Raw genomic sequence first — 26,243 nt, 5'->3', positions numbered from 1 at the left:
GGGGGATTAGAGTTAGGGTGGGAGGTGCAGAGAGAAATTTAGGCCAGGCACAAGCGCAGGGAGCATGTCCCCATTATCAAGGTGACTGAATACAGAGCTGGCACCCTTCCCTACCCTGTGCTAACGTAATGCTCCCAAAACACAGCCCTGGGCCGAGCAGACGGAAATAACCAACTCACCCAGACGTTCCTGCTTTCAGGCAGAGCTGCCCATGTGCTTTGATGTTACTTTTTAAGCAATTACATCAAAGGTTCTGAAGTCCTTGAATGCTGCATCTGCCGTCTGGTCAGACAGAAGTATACCCGTGGGAAGCGAGCAGAGGTTCTGTCCTGGCAGGAATAAAAGTGAGCTCAGGCGTGCGAGAGAGAAGAGAGAAGGGAGGAGTCAATGATTAACCCAGGGGTTGAATCACTGCCTGGAGCAACGTGTCAGTGTCACACCTTCTTTGGAGGAACTAAAACCACTCTGCCTTGGCCTTTCAGCAGGTGCAGTATCCAGCCACCCCCCACCAAGAAGTTGTCTGACAAGCAGCCTCTAGCAGGGCGGAAAGCAGATGTGCCACACATGGATCTGAATGTCTTTCTGCTTTCCAGATGGTGTCAGTGCGCCCTTTGTTGATGGGGAAACTGAGGCACGGCAAGGCAAAGGCCCCTCAGTGGGACTCTTGTGTGTGCAAGGAGCACAGGATCAGGTCCTCAGTGACTCACCCCAATGCGGACAGGAATAGATCCAGGAGCCTGGGATAAGCTAAAACTGTCGGTGGTTAGACTACATGACCCTTGTGGTCCCTCCTGGCCCCATGATTCTATGAAAGCAGAACTGTGCCAGTGCACACAGTCAAACTGGAGAGGGCACAGTGTATGTGTGCCATGGGGCATATTGCTTACATATGTGTGTGTGAATGTATGTGCGGTACACGTGTGTCCATAGTGCATGTGTGTGAGTGTGTGGAGGTGCGCTGATGTGCATCTAAGTGCATGTGTGTGCCCAGCTGTTCACACTGGTGCTTGCCTGCCAGGTGCCAGCTCCCTTACACTAGCAGCTAGTTAATTGCTCTGGTCACCGGCTTTGCTCCACAGTGGCCGTTTAAGTTCCTTAGGCCATGTCTTCACGGCGCACCTTACAGCAGCGTCGCTGTGCCACTGCAGCTGTGCCGTTGTAAGGTGGCCGCTCTCTCCCGGTGGCAAAATTAAACCACTTCCAAAGGCTCCTGCTGACGAAGCGCTGTCCACACTGCGCTTTTCATTGCTAAAACTTATGTTGTTCAGGGGGGTGTTTTTTCACATCCCTGAGCAACAAAAGCGTTAGTGACGAAAGTGCCAGTGTAGACAAAGCCTTAGGTTTTACCTTGCACTAAACCACTACACGGCCTTGGGGAAGTATCTGTTTTATGGCCTAGACAATAAATCCAGCCACAATCAACAAATGCCAGCCCAGGAAAGAGGCTCCTCATGTGCCTCTGGCCTGTATAATCCTGTCCTAGGAGTCGCCCAGCCAGGTCCAATCTCCGTGATGCTCAAACCTCCTGGTGTGACAGCACAATGGAGAGTGCAGCACAGACCTTGGGGCCCTAGGCAACCCCCAGTGTGTTTCCATAGCAACCGTTCAGGAGCAGGGCCTGGTGGCTGCTAGCGCCAAATCTGGTCCTCACACACTTGGCTTTGCACACAGATGTGCCTCTCCCTCCCCGCTGCACGGCAATGCAGAGTCCCCTGCTTAGTAGCCAAATGGCCCCTTTTGTGTGGCAAGGTGGTTGAGTGGTTAAAGCAATGGACGGCTAATCCAGTGTATTATGCACACATGGGTGCACGCTCTAGCTTCCTCGGCCTTTCTTGGGCTGGCTCAGTTGCCTGGAGGCTGCTCTGTGCCCAGGGAAGCCTTTCAGGCTGCCTCTCATTCCGTAATCCGGCCCCACCTGCTGGTGCACAGCCAGAGCTAGGAAAGGCCCAGTTCCCTGTTAAAGGGAGGAGTGTTTGAGAACCTGTCAATAGAAGGTTCAAAGCTGGCTTTCACCGTGCTTGTTGTGATACATGTTGGCTGGCTGGGGCAGGCCAGGGTTGGACCGGGCTGGTTTGCAGTGTCTCAGTGAGCCAGTGCTTTCCTCTGGGAGCAGACAGCTTGTGCGCTGCAGTTTAAACCTTCATTAAAAATATTAAGTCTCTGTTTGCTTCCAGTTGCACAGAAATTCTGCAGAATTGGAACTTGGCATAATGCAATTCAGTGGCGCTTGCTTGAGTTTGCAGACAGCCTGAACCAATAGCTCCACCGAAAGTGTGAACTTCCCCCATTCATCTCAATGGGGCAGTGACTGTGAAGCCTAATTATGTAAATGTAAATGTTTCACTGCTGATTAAAGCATACCAGGGAGGGGAGAGGTGAACCTAACATTACGGTAATCCACACAATCTACTGAGTGGCATCCCATTTTGGAGTGACAAGTTGGCAGAGCTCAAGGATGTTGGCAGAGCCTGGATTTGGGTGGAGCTTGAGAGAGTACCACCCCTTTTGTTTTTTCGTCTGACCCCCAAGACAGTGTTAAACCCAAACACTCCTACCCATCCCCTGGCTGAAACATACTTCTGGTTGGTTTACAAACCCAACCCCCTCCTTGGCATAGACCGGGTCACCAGACACCATCTACCACCAGCCCTACCTCACCCCAGATCTGGATTTGGTGTGCTGGCTAACCCACAGTGGGAAAGGATCCAGCAAGCTTCTTCTAGTCCCTGATGTCAAGTATCAGAGGGTAGCCATGTTAGTCTGTATCCACAAAAACAACGAGGAGTCCGGAGGCACCTTAAAGACTAATAGATAATATGTATTCCCTGATGGGAATTTGTCTCCATTGCAAAACCACCTTACAACTTGTAGGACAGACAGAGGTACTCATATTAAACTCAGCACTGGAATAGCGAGGGGAGGGCGAGGTGTGGGTCAGGATTGAGGGGCATGGTCAGAGCTGTGTGTGGGGAGCCCAGGACTGGAATAGCAGGAAGGCTGCAGGTCGGGATTGAGATGTATTGGCAGAGCTGGAGTGGGGGCTCAGAGCTGGAATTCCCGGGGTGTTGTGGGGCAGGGTTGAAGGGCTCTGGCAGATCTGTGGGCAAAGGGGCGCCGGGAGAGCTGTGGGTCAGGATGGAGGGGGAGCTGATGAGGGTCTGGGGAGCTGTGGGTCAGGACTGAGGGGCACTGGCACAGCTGTGGGGGGCCCATGGAGGGCTGAGGGTCTGGATTACAGGGCACTTGGCTCTAGGACAGAGTATTGGGCTCTGGCAGAGCTGAAGGGGAGGGGTAGGCAGGGCTCTGGGTCAGGAGCGAGGGCGCTGGCAGACCTGGGTGAGGGCCCAGGGGTCTGGGCGTCAGGCAGGGTGACCAGGTGCCCGGTTTTGGAACGGAACGCCCGGTCCAAAAGGGATCCTGCCAGCTCCAGTCAGCACCGCTGACCAGGCCGTCGCATGGTGCTGCAGTGGGGCTGGCAGGCTCCCCGCTAGCTGCTGTGCCACGGACCACGGCTCCCGGGTTGGGAAGCAGCCAGCATGCTACTAGCCCAAGGGACTGCTGGGCGGGGGAGGGGGGGTGCTGCCCCGCCCCCACCCTCAGGCACAGCTCCCATTGGCTGGGTCAGGGCAGGGGAGGAACTAGCGCCACTGGAGCGCTCAGCTGGTGGCTGTTAGGGGTCGCCTGGCACAGGCCTCTCCCGCTGGCTTGAGCTGTGCCACGTGCTCTGCGGCGAACCATGGTCGGTCGCCCCACCACTGGCACCCAGGAGTTGGAGGTGTGTGTATCCCTATCTCCGAGTGCTGGGAATGGGGCTGCACCCCCATCCCCCTCACTGCATCCCTCCCCCATCCCATCCCACCCTGCCCCCCACACCTACCCATCCCAGCCCTGTACCCCTTACAGCGCTCTCCACCCATCCTCTCCACCTCCCAGAGCCGCCACCCCATGTCCCTCACCCCTGCACCCCATTCACCTCCATACACTGCTGCACTCCCATTATGTCCCTATACACCCTGTGCATCCTCATCCACCTCTCTCCTTCACTGCCCCCTCTCACCCCACCCTGCTCTCGTCCTTGGCCTCTTTCCCTCCCCATCCTCTCTCCTCCACCCCCATCTTTTCCCCTCCAGCCCACCCTCCTCCCTTCCTGGCTAGGTGATTTAGGCAGCCCCTGGAAAAGTGCATGAAAAAGTGTCTCTGTGTGCATGCATGCACTGTATGTGTGGAAGAGACCGTGTGTCTTTGTGCAGGGAGGTGCGTGTATTGCCACATGTGTATACCTGGCTGAATAAAATTTGCAGCCTAACTCTGACTTTTATTCCTTTTGCTGGCTTGCGCACAAAAAAAATGGCTGACATAAAATGTATTATTTCTCAAAAGGTGAATGTTGTTGACTAGTAATTGCAGAAGAGCTGATGGATCAGACATTTCTCCCCACCTTTGTCTAGCTACATTATAAACTCTTTGTTGCAGACTCTCTTTTTATGTGTATGTCCAGCACCTACCACCCTGGAGCCCTGGTCTTAGTTGGTGTCTCTAGGCACAAAACAGTTGTAATATTAAAAAGTGTGGGAGTCTGTGTGTTAGTGCAGGCTAGATATGTGCACATGAATACACGTGTTGGAAAATCATAGTGCTAATGAAGCCTTTCCGTATTAGGCCTGAGTAAACCAAAGTTATGTTATGCTTGTCCAAACTGTGTTGGAAAGCTTACAGAACTCATTAGACTGAAGGCCGTGTATCTACCTAAGTCAGCTATTTCGCTTATCAGTTTTGTTTGGCTCCCCAAGTATATGTTGGCTCCCCAAGATTATGCAGCTGTGTTCCCATGTATGTCTTCAAGATATTTAGTACAAAGGGTCAACAGATGTACCTTGTGTCCCCTTCAGAATGACAAATGTATCCTCAACAGCTGTATGTCTCTTGTAGCCCCCACAAAATGATATATGTATCCTGCGTACCCAATTATCCCCTAACAGATACATGTACAGGTTCTACAGGTCAACCAAATGACGTAGACAAACGTAGGCTAAGTTGTTTGTTACTGATTATAAAAAGGCCCGTTCGGGCTTGTGGGGTGTGTCTCTCTCTTTGGCACGAGCCGAGATGAGAGCACCCGCTCAGCTGACCGATCAATAAAGATAATGGTACTCGTCTCTCTGATCCTCCGTTCCTCCTTGGTGTAATTAGGTAATCTCCGGGGGGAAAACGAGCCCTTTTGGCTAACACACGTGTGTATCTGCATGTAGGGGTGGGAGTCAGTTTCTACAGATTTAATTGTATAGGTACCTGGACAGGTGCATTTCTGTGGTTGTGCGCTATGAATTTGTATTTGGGGCTTCAGGAGTGGGCCTTTAATGGGCCCATTGCAGCTGTGATAATGTGTGGTCCTAATAGGGTGACCAGATGTCCCCATTTTACAGGGACAGTCCCGATTTTGGGGGCTTTTTCTTATATAGGTACCTATTACCCCCCCACCCCCGTTCCGATTTTTCACACTTGCTGTCTGGTCATCCTAGGTCCTAATTCCACACATAAAATTACAATAACTTTAGTGAATAAAAAACATGGAGATGGTTATGAAAAATGGGAAGAGGGGAGGGAAAGAATCATAAAAACCTTTGTGAAATTTCCTTTTTTTTAATTACCCTTTTTGACTACTTTGCTGCCAGCTCTAGCGTCCTGTAACAAATAACACTTGATCTTAGCATAATACATCTATCCAAACAATACATATGCCTGTCTGGGCCTTGCAGTGAAAATGAGTACATGAGCGAGGGTGGGGGATAGCAAGTGACGGAGGGAGGGGGAATGGAGTGAGTGGGCGTGGGGCTTTTGGAAGGGGCGGGGCGGGGGCAGGGCCTCAGAGAAGGTGCAGGGAAGTGGATGGGGCAAGGGGGTTCGGTTTTCTGGAATTAGAAAGTTGGCAACCCTAGTGAGGGCCCGGGGGGGCTGTGGGTCGGGACGGAGGGGGAGCCGGGGAGGGCCCAGGGGGGCTGTGGGTCGGGACAGAGGGGGAGCCGGGGAGGGCCCAGGGGGGCTGTGGGTCGGGAAGGAGGGGGAGCCGGGGAGGGCCCAGGGGGGCTGTGGGTCGGGACGGAGGGAGAGCCGGGGAGGGCCCAGGGGGGCTGTGGGGCGGGCGGGAGGGGGAGCCGGGGAGGGGGACAGAGGGGGAGCCGGGGAGGGCCCGGCGGGGGCTGTGGGTCGGGACGGAGGGGGAGCCGGGGAGGGGGACAGAGGGGGAGCCGGGGAGGGCCCGGCGGGGGCTGTGGGTCGGGACGGAGGGGGAGCCGGGGAGGGCCCAGGGGGGCTGTGGGTCGGGACGGAGGGGGAGCCGGGGAGGGCCCGGGGGGGCTGTGGGTCAGGACGGAGGGGGAGCCGGGGAGGGCCCAGGGGGGCTGTGGGTCAGGACGGAGGGGGAGCCGGGGAGGGGGACAGAGGGGGAGCCGGGGAGGGCCCGGGGGGGCTGTGGGTCAGGACGGAGGGGGAGCCGGCGAGGGCCCGGTGGGGCTGTGGGTCGGGATGGAGGGGGAGCCGGCGAGGGCCCGGTGGGGCTGTGGGTCGGGACGGAGGGGGAGCCGGGGAGGGCCCGGCGGGGGCTGTGGGTCGGGACGGAGGGGGAGCCGGGGAGGGCCCGGGGGGGCTGTGGGTCAGGACGGAGGGGGAGCCGGCGAGGGCCCGGTGGGGCTGTGGGTCGGGATGGAGGGGGAGCCGGCGAGGGCCCAGGGGGGCTGTGGGTCAGGACGGAGTGGAAGCCGGGGAGGGGGACAGAGGGGGAGCCGGGGAGGGCCCGGGGGGGCTGTGGGTCGGGACGGAGGGGGACCCGGGGAGGGCCTGGGTGTGCAGACGTGCTGCAGAGCAGTGGCTGGGGAACCTGCCGCGCTGCTCTTGGCTTTGGTTAGTGCTTCTCCTCCATCCAACGCAACCTTGGCTCCGCACCATTCGGGAGGAGCAGGACTGGCCCAGACCCTGCTCTGGCTCCTGCCGCCTGGCCTCTCCCGGTGATCGATCGCTGTCTCGCTGACTGTGAGGGATGACAGCAGGAGCTTTGATAAATGAGCTAAAAGGTCGTCTGGATTCACCGGCGCTTTGACAAGTGCCTCTGGCTCCGCTGCTGGGGGCTATTTTGTACCTTCTAGCAGCAAAACCCTTTGGTGAATCACAGCAAGGGCCCGGGCGCTGTCTCAGGGCAGTGGGGCAGGAGGGGGGGGGACTATTTTTCCTTTCCAAAGATGCAGAAGCTTGTTAAAGGGGAAGCGAAGCAGCAGAAATGTGATCACTCATTCCTGGATTTTCTGTTTACTGCCTTGCTCAAGGCACCAATTGCCTCCGCTCAGCACTGGCTATGGGCTCACCCCCCTGCACAGCAGTCAGCCATGGCACAAGGTGCTGGGCAAGGGAGACCCAGGCTTAATGTTGGCTAGCTGACTGTTGTTGCTAAACAAACCAGCAGGGGGAGCCAAAACAATGTGTTTGTGTAGGTCCTACATAAACTGTGCTAGTTGCTTGTTTTGTTTCTTTTAAATTTCTACACTGATGGGTGGAAAAGGTTTTATTTCTGTTTATCAACTTGAATAAAGAAGGCACTTCCCTCCAGATGAGAATAATTTCAAGGTTGGTCAGATTTGGAGCCTAATCTGTGTTTGAGAGATCTTTCCCAACAGGACCTTGCCTCCGGCAGTGACCAATGCCTGGGGGTACGGTGGAAGCTGAAAACTCTTAGTAGTGGACTTGACCAATTATACAGGGCAGCAGCCAGGAAGTTGGGCTTGCAGCAGAGTCAGTCTCCAGGCAACCTAACGAGCAAAGCTGGCCTGTAGTAGGCTGCCTAATTGGTTACACCCCCTGACTAGTTGGAAAAGTCAGCAAACCAGCTCTGAAACTCAGCACCAGCAGCAATTCAGTGGTTACTCAAAGCATTTGCCCCCAGCTACCCTGAGATAGCTTCTGTGCCTGCTTGTTCCAGCACTGCCTTGCCTTGCCTTGCTCCATGTAACCCAGTTCTGATTTTGGCTCTGGCCTCTGACTCCTGCTCCAGCTACGAGGTATGACTGCCCACATCCCAGTCACGTGACAGTAGCAAATGGAAGGTTAGTTCCTTTCCTGACCCCTGGAAGGCATCCGCTGGTACCTTGAAGCAGGAAGTCACCCTCAGCTCTCACAATCTTTGCACAGAGTAGGGTGACCAGACAGCAAGTGTGAAAAATCGGGACGGGGGTGGGGGGTAATAGGAGCCTATATAAGAAAAAGCCCCAAATATCAGGACTGTCCCTATAAAATCGGGACATCTGGTCATCCTGGCACAGAGGGTCAGAAAGTCATCAGGCCCCTGCTGTTGTCTTACTCCCTCTGCAACAGGAAGTTCCATCAGTTTGTGGGCTACTTTGATTTCTTGTTTGTCTGTTTAAAATGTGCTGCCTTTTAAAACTGTGAGTGCTTCTGTTCTCGTACTGTCTGGTGGGGAAATTGCAGTGGGTAGAGCTGGTCAAAATTTTCTTGACAGAATAGTTTTGCATTCGAAAATGCAGTCTCATCAGAATGGAAACATTTTGTAGGAATGTGTCTAATTTCAACAACATTTTCAATAGGAAAAACTGAACTGATAATGTCAATGTTTCATTTCGATAAGGTAAAAACACTTTCTTTTGACTCTCATTTCAAGTCATTTTGACTCATATTATAGTAAATATTAATTTAAATATATTATTTATATTTGTTTCTTAGTGTTGAAACATAAGTTTTTACTTTGTTGAACCTAAATGTTTGGATGGTTCTAAATAAAAAATTTTCAGAATTTTTGTTCCACAGGAACTTTCAAAGTTTTGGCTTCTTGCTCCAATCGGTAATGAAAACAAATTCTGAAATATCAGAATTTCCTGTCGAATGGAAAGTCCATTCCCTGCCCAGCTGTGTCACTGGATGATGTGGAGTCAATCCGGAATTAGAGATCCAGCCCTTGCCCATAGGGCCTGTGCTGTGTGCTCGCAAAGCCCTGGGCTTTCCCAACGGGTGTATCCCCAGAATGGCTGTTCATTAGTTGCTTCCAAGTAAATTCCCCTTATTGTCGTGGTGCCCGGTGGGGTATATTATTCGGATGACACAAAGCCTGCTCAGTCTATAAGCAGAGCTAATAAAGCTCAGTCCCTGGGGGCAGAAGATTCTTCTTTAATCACCACGTCAATAGAGCAGGACATTACCTCCTTCAGGCTCTGGGTCGAGCACAAGGCTTATACAATCGACTCTTTTCATTCGCAGGATGTAATTGATGTTATCATGCTCCTTGCCTCCATCAAAATGTCCTGGAGCTAACATGTGTCCTTCCGAGTCCTTGTGAACACACTGGATCAAATCCCAAGCTGCTTCCGCTGCTGCCTCCTATGAGAGTGCTTCCGGGAGCTCGATTATCCCTTTGACTACTGGGATCAGGAGGGTGTGATTCAGAGATGAGGACATTTTTCTCCCTTCCATAATAATTGGGCTTCCTTTATTCCCATCGTCTCTATGGCAGGGATAAAGACAGAACAGCCCAGCCAATGAGGGAGCTGGGCTGGTTAGGGAGGAGAACGACACCTGCCCCATCCTCTTGGCTGTCCCGGCAGCTCCAAATCTGTCTCCCCAGCCAAGACGCGTGCAGTGCGGAAACAACCCATCCGGCTCGCTGGATGAGGTCAACACATTCTCGCGTCACAGGTAGGCGATGGCTCTTTGTGTCCAGCCGGGCAGGTAGGAATGAGAACCTGGGGTGAGTCCTCAGGCGTCAAGTCAGGAGGGAGCCAGAATAACACCACATTCAAGGGGTCTATGGCTGGAGTTTCAAGGTGTTGAGCTCCCACAGCTCGACAGAAGCTTCATGGGAGCCGTCGGTGCCCAGCACATTTGGAAATCAGGCTGGAGGTGGTTGGGGGGTTCCCCTGCTGGCCTGGGGTAGGAAGTGGATCCTTGTGGCTGCAGTGAATCTCACCCTCAGTTCCCCACCCACAAGACGGGGGTGAAAAGATTCACCTTGCTGACGGAGCTGCTGTGAGGGTCAGGCTCATGGCTGTGGGATGCAGTGGGGCCCAAGGAAAGTGAACGAATACAGGGGCGGACAGACCGAGCCTGCTAGTGCTGCAGGACGCGTCCACACCTGCTGCAGAATTTCCCCATCCCCGCAGAGGAACGGGCTGCTCTCTAAGCCGAGGCCTAGCTGTCAGCATCTCCTTCTAAGGCATCCGACCCTGGGGATGGATCGCCAAGGCAGGGTCTGGCTCCCCTGCCATTAAAGGTGTGGCTGCCGCGCCCAAGCTAGTTTGGATTTAGCTGGCTCAAGTAACAATAGCAGGGAGTCTGGGATGCCGCCCATGTTGCCGCAGGTTCACTGTTCTTCTTAGTTGAGCTAGATCAAAGCTAGCTTGGGTCGGTCGACACATGCTGCAGTGACACTTGTGACTTCAGCGTCACCATCCCCTCTGCCTGCTCTCCCTTTTGCAGCATGCCCTGTCCCTGGGGCCCACGAACATCTCCCAGGTGCTGCACTTTCATTGTGGAGGTTCCCGGCGGTTAATCCCTGGCCTTGATAACTGATCAGCCACTAAGAAAGCGCCTGGTGGATCCCAACAGTTTGCAGTCTAATCCAGAACAGGTCAAGGAGACAGGGGGCTGCTTAATGAGAGCTAATTGTGTTGCATAAATCTGAATAAATACAGCCTGCAGCAAAGCCGATGCACTGGGTGGCTATTGGCGACCCTGGGATTGGGGCCAGCCAGCCGGGCTTCCACTCCTACAAGGCAGCTGGTTCCTTTCTGGGCTTTCTAAGCAGGGTTCATTTCCTGTAGGCTTAGAGCGGCCTCTGCTTCACCGGGCTCCCAGGGTCACAGGGAAGGGTTTCCTGAGAAAATCCTTCTAATGAGGATATTTGAGGGTGTGATAAAAATAGAGCTAGTGAAATGGCGTCTATGGAGTCCATATGAGAGGGACAGAGCTGTCTAGTACCCAGGCCTGTGGGGGCCAGGAACCCCATAGCTCTCACCTGCCCTGACTTCTGCCACACATAGGGCTTCTGGTTTTCAGGGTTTATTAATTTCATTGGGGAGGTATTTTTTATCAATTTTGAAGTTCTATGTAGATGTCCAAACATTGGGATTTTCCGGGGCTTTCTCTCTGATCCAGTATGAGAAGATTTTTATCAAGTACTTCCCAAAATTCTTTTCTAAATAAGAACGACTTTAATTATTATATGTATAAAAATGGGGTACACCAGGGGTCAGCAGCCTTTCACAAGCGGTGTGCCGAGTCTTCATTTATTCACTCTGATTTAAGGTTTCACGTGCCGGTAATACATTTTAATGTTTTTAGAAGGTCTCTTTCTAGAAGTCTATAATATATAACTAAACTATTGTTGTATGTAAAGTTAATAAGGTTTCAAAATGTTTAAGAAGCTTCATTTAAAATTAAATTAAAATGCAGAGCCCCCCGGACCGGTGGCCAGGACCCGGGCAGTGTGAGTGCCGCTGAAAATCAGCTCATGTGCCGCCTTCGGCACCTGTGCCATAGGTTGCCTACCCCTGGTGTACACGTTGTTTGAAGCTTTGTATCCTTGTTACTGAACCGCTGGTTTAGTGTTCTGTGTGTTTGTTCCTTCGTGGGCTTTAACATGGTGTTGTTTCAAACAGCCCTAATGTTTACGCACCCCAGCAGGGTCTACATGGACCAATTAATGTGGAACACTTTAGTGCGCTTTGGAAACCACACCCCCGTAGTCTGCATCACTGCTCTGCGGAGCTAAGCCCTTCGATATGAGCCAAGGAGCAGAGGCATTGCCTGCATAAACAAACTGCTCTGGGAAAGGGGTGAAGTCAACACAAACACAACACAACACAAACTGAGTCACCCCCTCCAGTGTTTTTTTCTGATGTTTAGTGGAGAAACACTAACTGTTTGGGGTTTTTTTGGGGGGGGGTGACAAAGTGGGAATTTTCCCTTGTTATGTTGTACGTGAGTCTTACTGTTGACCCTATGTGAGCTTTACCATTTTGCATGAATACGGTGTGCCTCAGTTTCCCTGTGTGCTGCACCAGTATCTTGGTGGTGGGAATAGGGGTGTGTGACTTTGGCTGAGACCTCTGGGGCAGGTGTGCTATGGCCGGTGCCCTTCGTAACCTGAAACCCAGGAGGGGGATGCGAGAGGAGGAGGAAGAGCAACAGGGGTGTTGGAGGCAGGGGCGGCTCTAGACAATTCGCCGCCCCAAGCAGGGCGGCACGCCACGGGGGGCGCTCTGCAAGTGGCCGGGAGGGCGGCAGACGGCTCCGGTGGACCTCCCGCAGGCGTCCCTGCCGCCCTCCCGGCGATCGGCAGAGCGCCCCCCGCGGCGTGCCGCCCCAAGCACGCGCTTGGTGTGCTGGGGCCTGGAGCCGCCCCTGGTTGGAGGTTGGGGGCTGGGAGCTGGCAGTCTGCAGTGTGGGGCTGGACGAGGGGGAGTGCAGGGTGTCTAGCCCAGCACTCTTCAAGGTGGACTTGGCTGAAAGTCACTGATTTCTGTGCTAACAAGTTCTGTTCTACGCCGTGTTCCTGCCGAATAACAAACCTTCTGTTTTACTGACTGGCTGAAAGTCGCGTCTGACTGTGGAGGTGGGGGGCAGGGCCCTCTGGCTTCCCCAGGAGCCCCGCCCGGGCGGACTCGCTGTGGGAAGCGCACGGAGGGGCAGAAGATGCTGGATGCTCTGAGGTCAGACCCAGGAAGGTCAAAGCGGTGTAAGTTTCTTGCCCTGGAGACAGTCTGCTCAGAGAGAGGAGGCTCCCCCACGAGTCCTGACTGCCTTCATATGGAACATAAGAACATAAGAACGGCCGTACCGGGTCAGACCAAAGGTCCATCTAGCCCAGTATCTGTCTACCGACAGTGGCCAATGCCAGGTGCCCCTGAGGGAGTGAACCTAACAGGCAACGATCAAGTGATCTCTCTCCTGCCATCCATCTCCATCCTCTGACGAACAGAGGCTAGGGACACCATTCTTACCCATCCTGGCTAATAGCCATTTATGGACTTAGCCACCATGAATTTATCCAGTCCCCTTTTAAACATTGTTATAGTCCTAGCCTTCACAACCTCCTCAGGTAAGGAGTTCCACAAGTTGACTGTGCGCTGCGTGAAGAAGAACTTCCTTTTATTTGTTTTAAACCTGCTGCCTATTAATTTCATTTGGTGACCCCTAGTTCTTGTATTATGGGAATAAGTAAATAACTTTTCCTTATCCACTTTCTCAACATCACTCATGATTTTATATACCTCTATCATGTCCCCCCTTAGTCTTCTCTTTTCCAAACTGAAGAGTCCTAGCCTCTTTAATCTTTCCTCATATGGGACCCTCTCTAAACCCCTAATCATTTTAGTTGCTCTTTTCTGAACCTTTTCTAGTGCTAGAATATCTTTTTTGAGGTGAGGAGACCACATCTGTACACAGTATTCGAGATGTGGGCGTACCATGGATTTATATAATGGCAATAATATATTCTCAGTCTTATTCTCTATACCCTTTTTAATGATTCCTAACATCCTGTTTGCTTTTTTGACTGCCTCTGCACACTGCGTGGACATCTTCAGAGAACTATCCACGATAACTCCAAGATCTTTTTCCTGACTCGTTGTAGCTAAATTAGCCCCCATCATGTTATATGTATAGTTGGGGTTATTTTTTCCAATGTGCATTACTTTACATTTATCCACATTAAATTTCATTTGCCATTTTGTTGCCCAATCACTTAGTTTTGTGAGATCTTTTTGAAGTTCTTCACAATCTGCTTTGGTCTTAACTATCTTGAGTAGTTTAGTATCATCTGCAAACTTTGCCACCTCACTGTTTACCCCTTTCTCCAGATCATTTATGAATAAATTGAATAGGATTGGTCCTAGGACTGACCCTTGGGGAACACCACTAGTTACCCCTCTCCATTCTGAGAATTTACCATTAATTCCTACCCTTTGTTCCCTGTCCATTAACCAGTTCTCAATCCATGAAAGGACCTTTCCTTTTATCCCATGACAGCTTAATTTACGTAAGAGCCTTTGGTGAGGGACCTTGTCAAAGGCTTTCTGGAAATCTAAATACACTATGTCCACCGGATCCCCCTTGTCCACATGTTTGTTGACCACTTCAAAGAACTCTAATAGATTAGTAAGACACGATTTCCCTTTACAGAAACCATGTTGACTATTGCTCAAGAGTTTATGTTTTTCTATGTGTCTGACAATTTTATTCTTTACTATTGTTTCAACTAATTTGCCCGGTACCGACGTTAGACTTACCGGTCTGTAATTGCCGGGATCACCCCTAGAGCCCTTTTTAAATATTGGCGTTACATTAGCTAACTTCCAGTCATTGGGTACCGAAGCCGATTTAAAGGACAGGTTACAAACCTTAGTTAATAGTTCCGCAACTTCACATTTGAGTTCTTTCAGAACTCTTGGGTGAATGCCATCTGGTCCCGGTGACTTGTTAATGTTGAGTTTATCAATTAATTCCAAAACCTCCTCTAGTGACACTTCAATCTGTGACAGTTCCTCAGATTTGTCACCTACAAAAGCCAGCTCAGGTTTGGTACAGGGAGTGTACCATGGATATTTGATTAGTTAAAACATGAAATCAGAAGCTCTCTGTATAGACCAGAACCGATGACACTGTGGTTCTTTCCCTGGCTCTGCCACGGGTGTGCTGTCATGGTCAAGTTGCTTAGACTAAAACATTCCTAGAGTGGTCTCTAGTTCTGGGGATCTAAGCTCAGATCCCCTGGGTTGGATTTTCAGAAGTGCTGAAGCCAATGGGAGCTGCAGCCGCTCAGCACCTCTGGGAATCAGGCCCATGCTGTCTGAGACCAGGCTCCCGAAACCTTACACACCCCAACACTTCTGAGGACACCTGCTGTGTCTCAAACACCATGAAATGGGGAACAATAGTCACACTTCCCCCATCCTAGGGGCCATAAATAATCACCTGCAGATCCCTGCGCATCATAAACACAAGGCAGTAAATCTAGTGATGTCACAGGAACACCCGGCACTGTGACCCTTGCACCACAGAGTCTGGCTTGCCAGAGTTTGGTTTCCTTAATACACAATTGCAAATAATTAAATAACTAGCTAAGGTCTGGGGCTGGATGGTGCTTGCCACTCCCCCTGGCCCATCTCTGCTGGGCAGGGCAGAAATGCAAGTCTAGTGAGAACCCTGTTTGCTGGCCTGGGGCCTGATTCTGAGGTCAGTGCAGAGTAAGCGCCCTGCAGTCAATGTTAGCTCACGGTGAGACTGAGAGTAGGCCCCCATGTGTGGTTTGCCATGTATTCCACAGCGTCCCCTGCAGGGGGAGGCAATTCATGCCGCTGTGCCTGCTTTTCTTTGAGAATTTAGACGAGTGAAAAGTATTTGAGTGGCAGCCCTGTCAGTCACTCAGCTCATACAGCACAACTAGACTGATCGGCTGCACTTCTGGGCTGTGGCTGGATTTGCATGGGAGTGCATTTGTGACAGTCTCTGCTATTATGGTCACCCCTTTCACAAGACTGCACTGCATTAAGCTGAGCTGCTCTGAATCTTTCCCAGTGAACCGTGAGAAACCTTGTCTGGCCTTCTGGGCACGGGGGGCGGGAATTGTGGGAAGGCACTGGAGGACTATCAGCACTCAAGTTGTTTAGGCTGCGTCCTCACCCCAAAGTGGGCAGGTTATCAGCCTGATGTAAGTGGCACCTGAATTCTAACTCACCGCCTGCTGCCTCAGCTAGGGAAGGGAAGGGGGCACGGAGGAGAAAGGAGAGTGGAGAGCGACATCTCAGTTTCCAGCCACAAGGGATTAAGCAAAGTTTTCTAAAGAGCTAGAACCAAATTGTTTCAAAGCTGTCCGAGGTCCCTCTTCTCTGACACATTACCTGCTCTTTAACTGCCCGGTCAGCCACGCTGCTATCCCCCGAGGCAGTCTGTCCTTCCAGCTCAGCGTTAGACAAGGGCTTGTAAAAGACTGGCCAGAACACCCAGGGCCTTGGCTGGGCTCCTCTTAGTGCAGAGTAGTTACAATCCAAACAAATACATGCAGGAAGTGCTGGTATTATGATGCCAATAGGTAACCAAGCTCTGCTGCTCCTGCTCCCCTTAGGTCGGCAGCATATTCCCTGCTGATTCTCATTCCTGGCTCTCTAGTCTCAAGGGGCCAAATTCAACCCAGCTGTAACTTCACTGACATCGCTGGAGTTACCCCAGGGACGGGATTGGCCTAGGGTTCCTCGGTAGAAGCGCCTTTGTTTCCTGGCTCCAAACAGACATGGTCGCGGCCCAGGAAACTGGGCAAAGGTTTAAACGCAGCTCCTGTGAGAAAAGGCCCCAGCAGAAAATCCATTTCAACCCCAGCCTTTTATATCCCTTACAGCTGATTTCCCAGCCCAAACCCCTTGCTTCATGGCGCAGCCCAATACTGCTCACTCCTAGGAGGTGTGAAGGCTTCGCTATTGGAAGCTGTCACAGCTTGTCTTGTTATTCAAACCTCCTCCAGCAAACCCTCCTGTATGTTCGCTGTCTCCCAAAGCCAGAAAACACAGCCACGGCTGAGGATCCACCAGGGCTGAGCCTCTCAGCGAGCGAGGGTTGTGGTACAGAAGGTAGATGCAGGTAACAGACACAGTGACTCTCTGTGTTGTAGCAGTGTCAGTCCCAAGATGTTAGACAGACAAGATGGGTGAGGTGAGATCTGTTATTGGGGAACTAGGACTAGAAACTCAATCCCTCAGCTTCAAACACACGCACCTGCTAGCCGAGGGCGAGCTCCCTTAGCTAGCTATGGCCACAGGGGATGGATGGCCACTAAAGACCAACGACATTCCCTTAAATGCACAAAGAGCCTTCCTAAGCAGCTCTGACTCCTGTCGGCTTCATAGGAAGCTGGAGACTCCCAGCAGCTCCCAGGAGGGGCTCAGCAGCTGGCAGGATGAGGCCTGGTATCGGTAATGACATGGTGGGACCCCACGGCCCATTCTGAGAGTCTCCAATGTTATCAAGGCTCAATGGGCCAAGACTAGAGGTGACAGTGTCAGACTCACTCCCAGGATTCCTAATGTTATTTTAACTCTCTTTCACTCTCTCATATTTCATTTTCCTTGGTTATTCCAGTCAGAGCCCATCTGGCTTTCTTAGCAAGCTGCTCACTTCACTCCAAGGTGCCTCTGTTCTAATCAGAGCACGGGGCCGTGCCAGAATCTCGCTATCGGATTTTAAATTGGAGCGAAGAGGCTTTAGACTCGGTTTGTGATGGCTGGGATTTCACCTGCCCTGTGAACAGAAAGCCCACAAGCCAGGGCTATCGGAATGCAATAAGAAACTCTGCAGTGACACCCCCATAAGCACCAACCCACTGTGTGAGCTCACGGAGGGAGAGGAATAGTTTTGGGTGGACCCAGGGGACAGAACAAGGAGCCAAGGGATGAGAGTAAAGGAAAATTAGGAGCATTTCCTAACAGGGAGAATCTGGGAGGCTGTGGATGGTAAAAGCAGGGATGCTTCTGAGACAGATGTGGGACTTGTATTAATTTACAGGGCTTATCTTGGCTAAAGATGTTACCATAACCCAGTCACTATCCAACACCACACAGTGTTAAACAAGGGTCGCATTTTGGTACATAGAGACCTCAGTCTGCATAGCACCATGGCAAAAACACCATTCACATTTTTTAACCTTTAATTAATTTTTTTTTTTAAAGGAAAAATCAGTGAAAGCCTTTGAAATGGCAAGTATTAGAAAAGGCGCCATTTTAACAGCAGCCCTTGTTCCCTTTCCCTGTAGCTGGAGAGAGTTTTTAGGAGGAAAATCCCCCTGGTTTGACAGTCTCGCATGGTGACAACTGGCCTTTTGGGGGAAGGAGATGGGCTGGAGCTGCTGCTGTTACAGCCCAAACCCGTTTCATGCCAGCTGGTGTCTGGGACTCAGCTGGAGCTGGTTGAGCTGGTGATGTCACCTGGGTCCCTCTCTTTGGTCTAATCTTTGGCCTGGACATGGTGAGGGCGGCATCCCATGCTGGTGAAGCTCACTCCAGTAGCTAATTTTTCTCCCCAAAGTCTTCCTTTAAGGCCGCACCCAGGGACTGGTGGATTGAACAGCCCATCCCCTTGGTATCTTTGCCGTGAATTAAGCCTAGTTTCTGACACACCAATTTTGGTTCACTGCTTTCTGGTCCCACACGGTTCTTGTTTACCAGGCATGAGCCGAACACAGCCCTCGATCCCAACTAAGCCCTGCTTTAGCCCTGCTGTGCCACCGACCGGGAGCTGCCTGAGGTAAGCGCCGCTTAGCTGGAGCCCGCACCCCCTGCCCCAGGTCAGAACCTCCTCCTGCACCCAACTTCCTCCCAGAGCCCACACCCCCTCCCACACCCCGCACCCCCTGCCCCAGGTCAGAACCTCCTCCTGCACCCAACTTCCTCCCAGAGCCCACACCCCCTCCCACACCCTGCACCCCCTACCCCAGCCCTGAGCCCCCTCCCAGAGCCTGCACCCCCACCTGCACCCCAACCTCCTGCCTCAAGTCAGAACCCCCTCCTGCACCCAACTTCCTCCCAGAGCCCACACCCCCTCCCACACCCTGCACCCCCTACCCCAGCCCTGAGCCCCCTCCCAGAGCCTGCACCCCCACCTGCACCCCAACCTCCTGCCTCAAGTCAGAACCCCCTCCTGCACCCAACTTCCTCCCAGAGCTCTCACCCCCTCCTGCACCCCCTACCCCAGCCTTGAGCCCCCTCCCAGAGCCTGCACCCCCACCTGCACCCCAACCTCCTGCCCCAGGTCAGAACCTCCTCCTGCACCCAACTTCCTCCCAGAGCTCTCACCCACTCCTGCACCCCCTACCCCAGCCTTGACCCCTCTCCCAGAGCCTGCACCCCCACCTGCACCCCAACCTCCTGTCTCAGGTCAGAACCCCCTCCCAGAGCCTGTACCCACTCCTGCACCCCCTACCCCAGCCTTGAGCCCCCTCCCAGAGCCTGCACCCCCACCTGCACCCCAACCTCCTGCCCCAGGTCAGACCCCCCTCCCAGAGCCTGCACCCACTCCTGCACCCCCTACCCCAGCCTTGAGCCCCCTCCCAGAGCCTGCACCCCCACCTGCACCCCAACCTCCTGCCTCAGGTCAGAACCCCCTCCCAGAGCCTGCACCCACTCCTGCACCCCCTACCCCAGCCTTGAGCCCCCTCCCAGAGCCTGCACCCCCACCTGCACCCCAACCTCCTGCCTCAAGTCAGAACCCCTCCCACAGCCCACACCCCCTACCCCAGCCCTGAGCCCTCTCCCAGAGTCTGCACCCCCACCTGCACCCCAACCTCCTGCCTCAGGTCAGAACCCCCTCCTGCACCCAACTTCCTCCCAGAGCCCACACCCCCTCCCACACCCTGCACCCCCTACCCCAGCCTTGAGCCCCCCCCCAGAGCCTGCACCCCCACCTGCACCCCAACCTCCTGCCCCAGGTCAGAACCCCCTCCCAGAGTCCTCACTCCCTCCTGCACCCCCTACCCCAGCCTTGAGCCCTCTCCCAGAGCCTGCACCCCCACCTGCACCCCAACCTCCTGTCTCAGGTCAGAACCCCCTCCCACACCCCGCACCCCCTACCCCAGCCCTGAGCCCTCTTCCGCACACAAACTCCCTCCTAGAGCCCACATCCGACACCCCGTCCCACACTCCAACCCCCTGCCCTGAGACCCCCTCCCACACGCCAAACTCCTCAGCCCCAGCCCCACTGCAGAGCCCGCACCCCCAGCTGGAGCCCTCACCCCCTCCTGCATCCCAACCCCCTGCCCCAGCCCAGTGAAAGTCAGTGAGGGTGGGGGAGAGCAAGCGATGGAGGGAGGGGGGCTGGAGTGGGTCGGGGCAGGGCCTCAGAGAAGGGGCAGACCTTGGGGAAGAGGGTGGGGCAAAGGTGTTCGGTTTTGTGCAATTAGAAAGTTGGCAACCCTAGGACATCTGCAGATTTGCAGGGCTGTACAGGTAGCTCTGCGAACAGCTGGTTTCCTCTTTTCAGTCCTTTCTCTCATGTTATGCTTTATTCCCTCTATTAAGAGTAAACAGCAGGGTGGTGTGAGGAGGCCGACTGGGCACTGCCCACCACTGGTCACCAGTCCCGAAGGGAAGAACCACCGGAGCCAAACCCAGTCGGACCTGCTGGCTAAGCACAGTAGATCTGCAAGGGCCTGGTCTCGGAGTGGGGGAACTGTGTGATCCCACCCCCAGGAGAGGTAAAGACACCAGGCCTGACACCTGAGGCGTGCACTGGGAGAGGCCAGCCCTGCAACCATGACAGCCCTGTTGCTGGAGCCACTTAAAACGCTGAACAAAGCAGTGGAAAGTCCCCGCTGGGAACATTTCTACACGGTGGGGGGCATGAGCTGATCTCTCATCGGGCTTTGCCAGCGTCTGTGATGGGGAACACAGTGCAGAACTGCTCCATTTGTTCATGCAGGGTGTGCTCTGAAACCAGGAAATGGCTTCCCGGAAACACCGTCCCATTCCTTGCACGGCATGAGAGACGGGGGAACTGAGACAGAGACTTCAGTCTAATCTGGCGTTTGCACCAGAGCTGCTCCCCCACTAACTCCAGGCTGTGACTGAGAACGTGTGAGTGGCTGGGTGTCCCTGCGTCCTAGAGACTCATCTGCCCTCTCGTCTCTGACCTGTCTCAATGTACTAGCTCCTTGGGAACCTCCGAGATGGCTCGTGTGGCTGGACACACACAGTCAGCGTAGAACCCAGTACCAGCCGTACAGCCCGGCTAAGGGGCGGAGACAAAACAAGACACACCCACTGTTAGGAGTCCTGGTGTGCAGGGGGGTCACGCTTGGTCAAAGATTGTAGTGTGAAGAGTTCCTTAGATAAGGCCTCATATAGCAATTTCCACCCCCAAGGCATTTAGTCTGTGTACTGGCTCATGTCATTCGGCTCTGGGGTGACAAGGATGAGTCAGCACTATAAAGTGAACCTGTCTTCGCCTCAGCTGGGACGTGAGGGAAAACACTGGACTTGCCTCCTTTTAAAAAAAATCGGTTTGTTTTTTTACATTACAAATGCAGGTCTCTCTAGCCTGGTTTCCCCAGAAGACACGATGGCAGACAGGAGAACTGCCTGAACTGCCAACCCCACATGATCAAAAAACAATAAATCAGTCCCCACAAAATCCCGCGATTGGCTTAAAGATGATGCAGCTTTTAAAACCAGTAACATCGGGGTTCTTTTTATTGATCTTCTAGTGTCATAGCCTTGGGGGGGGGGGGGTCATGTTTTCAGGTTTACTCTGCAACCATGAGTATGGGAAATTTATTTTTTTGTAAATGAAAGCTGAGATTCTCCCATCATCGTGCCACTCCAGGAGGCTGGGCTTTAGGAAAATCTCTGAATGTTGCGAAAGTCACAGTAAAATCATGGACATAGGCCACACTGACTGGAGCTTTAGTGTTCTACCTGCCCTCTTAACCAGGAACTCGATGCCATTCAATAGAATTCTCCCTACGGGGCACCTTCATGTTCCAGGACTAGGGGATTTATGGCAGCAGATTGCATCTGCTTCACCTTTTTTTTTTTTTTAAATATGGAGCTATACCTATCTCATAGAACTGGAAGGGACCTTGAAAGGTCACTGAGTCCAGTCTAGTCCCCTTCCTTCACAGCAGGACCAAGTATCTTCCCTTACAGAATCTTGCCCCAGATCCCTAAATGGCCCCCTCAAAGATTGAGTTCACAACTCTGGGTTTAGCAGGCCAATGCTCAAACCACTGAGCTCTCCCTCCCCACTTTAAACACACACTTAAGTCTCTTTGGGACTTACCCAGGACTTTGCAGTTTTAAGTGAGTAAAACTAGATTAATTAAGAGGGGAGATTTCATTCAGCCTGAGATTCTTGTTTGTTTTTTTGTCAGCACCCATTAAATGCCCGAGAAACACTTTGGAGAAAGGCTCTTTCTGTTAAAAATTCTACACCCAGGACCCTCTGCAGGAGATGAGCCCAGTGAATTCCCCAACATAACCAAGGAAAACTAGATGTGAAGCTCTTGCTATCACTGAGAGGCAACAAGCAGAATTAAAAATAAAAGGGCTCAAGGAGTTTATCTAAAGAGCTGTCACTACAAAGGCGAAGAAGGACGAGGGTCACTGAATAGGATGGCGACAGCTGCCCCCATATTGGAATGGAGACACAGCTCAGTCAATGCCAGAAAAATAAGCAGGGAGGTCACACAAACAAGAACACCCAGTGGAGTTAATTTAATCCCAGACAAACAACCACCCAACAAACCAGCCAGCCCCTGGAGACTCACAGATAATTAACCACAAGCCAGGAGTCTGAGGAGCTGAATAATCACCCGAGAAGAAGGCACCTGGGGCTTGGGGAGAGACTCTGGTGTGTTTACTGCTGGGCCTAATGCTCTTGAATGTCTTGGTTTGGAAGGCTCAAGATCTGCAAACCCAGAGCTGGACCAGCCTTTCTGGTCTCTTGCATCTATTTGCAGAACCTGTTTGGTTCTTTCTCGGTGCCATGAAAACAAAGGATATGAAGGTCTAGTTTTCTAAAATAGTCAATGCCAGCAGCCTGCACTCATGAGTAACAGACAGCCCAGTGCTTCTGAGCTACCCTACAATAACAAGCCAGCATGAGCAGTCCAGTCTTTCTTAACAGCCGTACAACCCCAAATGCGTGAGCAGTCCGGTCCTTCTGTGCAATACTACAACAACAACCCACTACACCCAGTCCTGTAGCATAAGCAACCTACCAACTGTTTTGAGCAAATGTGTGTCCAGGAAGAGCCCCCTAGTGACAAACCCAGCGCATGCTTTCAGGAAGATGGAAAGAGAAAATAACCAGCTTCCTGGGGGGCTTGCTAGGAACAGGGCAGAAAAAAATGGAAGCAAATGTGCTGTCTCATCTCAGGCGTTCTCTGACTTCCCAGCGGGGGCGAGTGGGAAGGGACGCGGCGCTGGGGAAAAAGCCAAGCTTCTTGTTTATATACAAATCTATTGGAGAACAAGCAAACGCTGTAAGAAAAATGATCAGTGACAACATGCGAACTAACCGGGTTTGTGCTTCAGGCTCAGGCTGTCGGCAAATCCCTCCTGCAAACCATGCTTGGTCTGAAACCAGCTGCCAGCACATGCACTGCAGGGAAAGACCAGGAGGCAAATGCTTCTCTCATGAGGGAGGGGGAGAGCCCCATTCTTGCCCACCCTGCTCTGTGGACCTTCATGACATACTGCAAAATTCAGCTGGTTCCCTGGGCTTTTGCAGCAGGGGAGGAGGGGTGCTGGGAACCCAGGGCAGTGTGAGGGAGAGAGTTTTACTGGGGGTGGGGTATTGTCAGCTGTTGGAGGGATTAAGCTGCTAAATATCTGTGTGTGCGGGGGGGGAGGGGGTGTCATTTACATCCGGGGTGCACAGGGTTTCAGATTGGCGCCCTTTTTTATTCTTCTTTATAGTGGGAAACAAAGAAAGAAGCATCTGATTCAGAACCCACCTCTGAGGGCAGGGCCACTGGGAATAAAGGGTTAAAATGTTCCCATGGGTGTCCAGCACCTGAGCTCATCACCAAACTTTACTCGCCTTTAACACTTCAATAAATTGGATCCTTATTTTCCAGACAGGTTAGGGGATGCCAGTGCACACTAAATTTGCACACACAGCTACCATGCTTGTGCATGTTGTCAGGGGCGGCTGTAGGCATTTTGCCACCCCAAGCAGGGCAGGCAGGCTGCCTTCGCAGGCAAGCCGCCGAAGGCAGCCTGCCTGCCGCCCTCGCAGCACCGGCAGAGCGCCCCCCGCGGCTTGCCGCCCCAAGCACGCGCTTGGCGTGCTGGTGCCTGAAGCCGCCCCTGCATGTTGTCCATACAAATACATCTAATTCACGACATGCATGCACGAGTGACCAGCACCGCGCATGCAAAGAAGACGCACGGTGGCTCAGGGAACAGTGTGACTGGAAAGCACTATCACTACGTGAACACATAACACAAAGGAATCACTCCCTAGGAGTGAAATTTACCAGGCCTAGGCACCACATAAGACCCACTTCAGCCCATCGGGTTGGTACATAGGCAGGGGTGAAAGTAACTTACAGGACTTACCGATACTGCTGGACTCCTGAGGGGCAGGTCCTCTCAAGATTTAAAGGCCCTGGGGCACTGGCTATGGCCTTTAAATCAACCCGGGGCTCCCAGCTGCAGAGGTGGCTGGGAGCCCTGAGCCCTTTAAATCCCAGCCCCAGCCCGGCCGCGAGAGCCGCGGGCAGGATTCAAAGGGCTCTGGGCTGCCTGCTGCGGTGGGGAGCCCAGAGCCCTTTAAATCCCCGCTGCAGAAGCCAGTGCGGTCCAGCAAGGTGTACTCAGGGGCGGCTCCAGGCCCCAGCACGCCAAGCGCGTGCTTGGGGCGGCAAGCCGCGGAGGGCGCTCTGCCGGTGCTGCAAGGGCGGCAGGCAGGCTGCCTCCGGCGGCTTGTCTGCAGAGGGTCCGCTGGTCCCGCGGCTCCGGTGGACCTCCCACAGGCATGCCTGAGGAGGGGCCGCTGGTCCCGCGGCTTCGGTGGACCTCCCGGTGGCACGCCTGCGGGAGGTCCGCCGGAGCCTCGGGGCCAGCGGACCCTCCGCAGGCAGCCTGCCTGCCATGCTTGGGGCGGCAAAATCCCTAGAGCCGCCCCTGGGTGTACTGGCTCTTGCCGGTACGCCGGACCAGGCTGGACCAACTTACTTTCACCTCTGTACACAGGGCTCGTGTTACCTCTCTGAATCTCACCCTAAGTGAAGAAGGAGCGAAGGGCCTGATCCCGATCCTGGATGCCCACTGGGGCCCAATCCTCCCACCAAAGGGTACAAGTAACACTTACTGACCTCAGTAGGACTCACCTGTATCCTGCAATGAGATGCTAGAGCCCTGAGAGCTTTGGGGGAACCAGGGAGGAAATGGTGGGAAACCCACTGTTTCCTGGAGGCCTGTCCTGTTCCTTCCTACCAGACCTGTCCATCGTCCCAGAAAGGAACGTTCGCCCAGGAACAGGAAGGCACCATTTAGGGAACTAGCCTTTAGCTGTGGAAGCTGTTGCCAATAGGTCACTGGCTCAAAGCCCAGCCCCAATCAGTAGATGCTGGAAGTTGTTGCTCTCTGAGGCCTGGTGGCTTGTGAGAGAGGAGCTGGTGGAGGTCACCAGTGTTAGCAGCACCTCGGGCGTCCATCTGAGCAGAGAGGACATGGGCTGGAAGGGCCATGGTGACTTGAGCGCAGTCTCCTGACCAAGGTCAAGGGGTGCTGATGTGGGAGTGCGTCCTAATGCTACCCAGAGCACCCTTGTTCTGCAGATAGCTAAAGGGAGTCACTGACTCGGGTTGTCAATCCAGCCCCTTCCACTGGCTAGGAACTCACTGAAGGTCAGTTTACCCTGCAACTGGGAGGTGAGACGGCAGCACGTGTAGACACCCGGAGCCAGCTTTAACCTAGCTAGAGTAACAATGGCAGTGACGCTGTGGCCAACATGGGTGGCTCAGTGCCTGGGGTGGGGGAGAAACACCCCTTTCTCCAAGCCTCTCCATGCTCTGCAGGGGTTGCAAGGACAAAATGGTTTCTTCTTCCCTCGTCTCCCTACAGCAATTCCTGCATGAGCTTCCCCTCATGCATGGGAACACAGCTGTGAGCGTGTCCATGTGTGGCTGTGCGGGAAGACTCAGTTGGTGTAAATCAGCACAGCTCCATTGAGGATCTGGCTCAGTGTATGTGAATGTTTGTGCACGCCAGTGCATGCTTGTGAGGCTGGTTTTGCATGTGGTACATGGTGTGTGCATGCAGTTGTGAGCGCTGTGTACATAGCTGTGTGCCAGACTTTGCATGTGTCTGATCTGTGAGCATGTGTCAGGACTGCAGAGCTGTAGGCTTCTATACTGCATGCAGCTGTGCAGACGTGTGTGCCTGTACCCTGTGTGGCGGTGTGCACAGTAACTGGACTAAATGCATGTGTCCGAGCAGTATGTGTGCACTGGTGTGTGTACACGGCTCTGTAGGTCTGCACTCTGTGGGCAGTGCATGCGTGTGCGTGTGTGACCAAGAGACATCACTGGTGAGTAATCACAGTCTTGATAAAAGCTGCCTTAAAAACACCATGGGTGGCTCAAGCCTGGCGCTGGACGGGCAGCTGCAGAGCCTGCTGCTCTTGTTGTCGGCTTCGTTTACATTAGAACTGGCCTTAACGCTTGATGGGAACTGACTCTCATTCAGTCAGAGCGACTG

At 53.2% G+C, this 26,243-nt stretch overlaps 1 long non-coding RNA gene across 2 annotated transcripts in view; it reads right to left on the bottom strand.

Moving 5' to 3' along the window:
• Nucleotides 1–26,243, bottom strand: part of LOC123355469 — a 62,276-nt gene that overhangs the window by 18,885 nt on the left and 17,148 nt on the right. The window contains exon 1 of one of the 2 annotated variants that reach the window (XR_006575109.1): nucleotides 180–1,675. The exons of the other annotated variant lie outside the window; for it this stretch is intronic. This is a non-coding gene — a long non-coding RNA (uncharacterized LOC123355469). Of the gene's footprint in view, nucleotides 1–179; nucleotides 1,676–26,243 lie in introns of those variants that run through there. 2 annotated transcript variants of the gene reach the window in all.

This window comes from Mauremys mutica, chromosome 23 (assembly GCF_020497125.1).
Source record: "Mauremys mutica isolate MM-2020 ecotype Southern chromosome 23, ASM2049712v1, whole genome shotgun sequence".
In the NCBI taxonomy this organism is placed as follows: Eukaryota; Metazoa; Chordata; order Testudines; family Geoemydidae; genus Mauremys; species Mauremys mutica.
The sequence above is the reverse complement of the archived record's forward strand: the minus strand, read 5'-3'. Positions and strand labels throughout refer to the sequence as shown.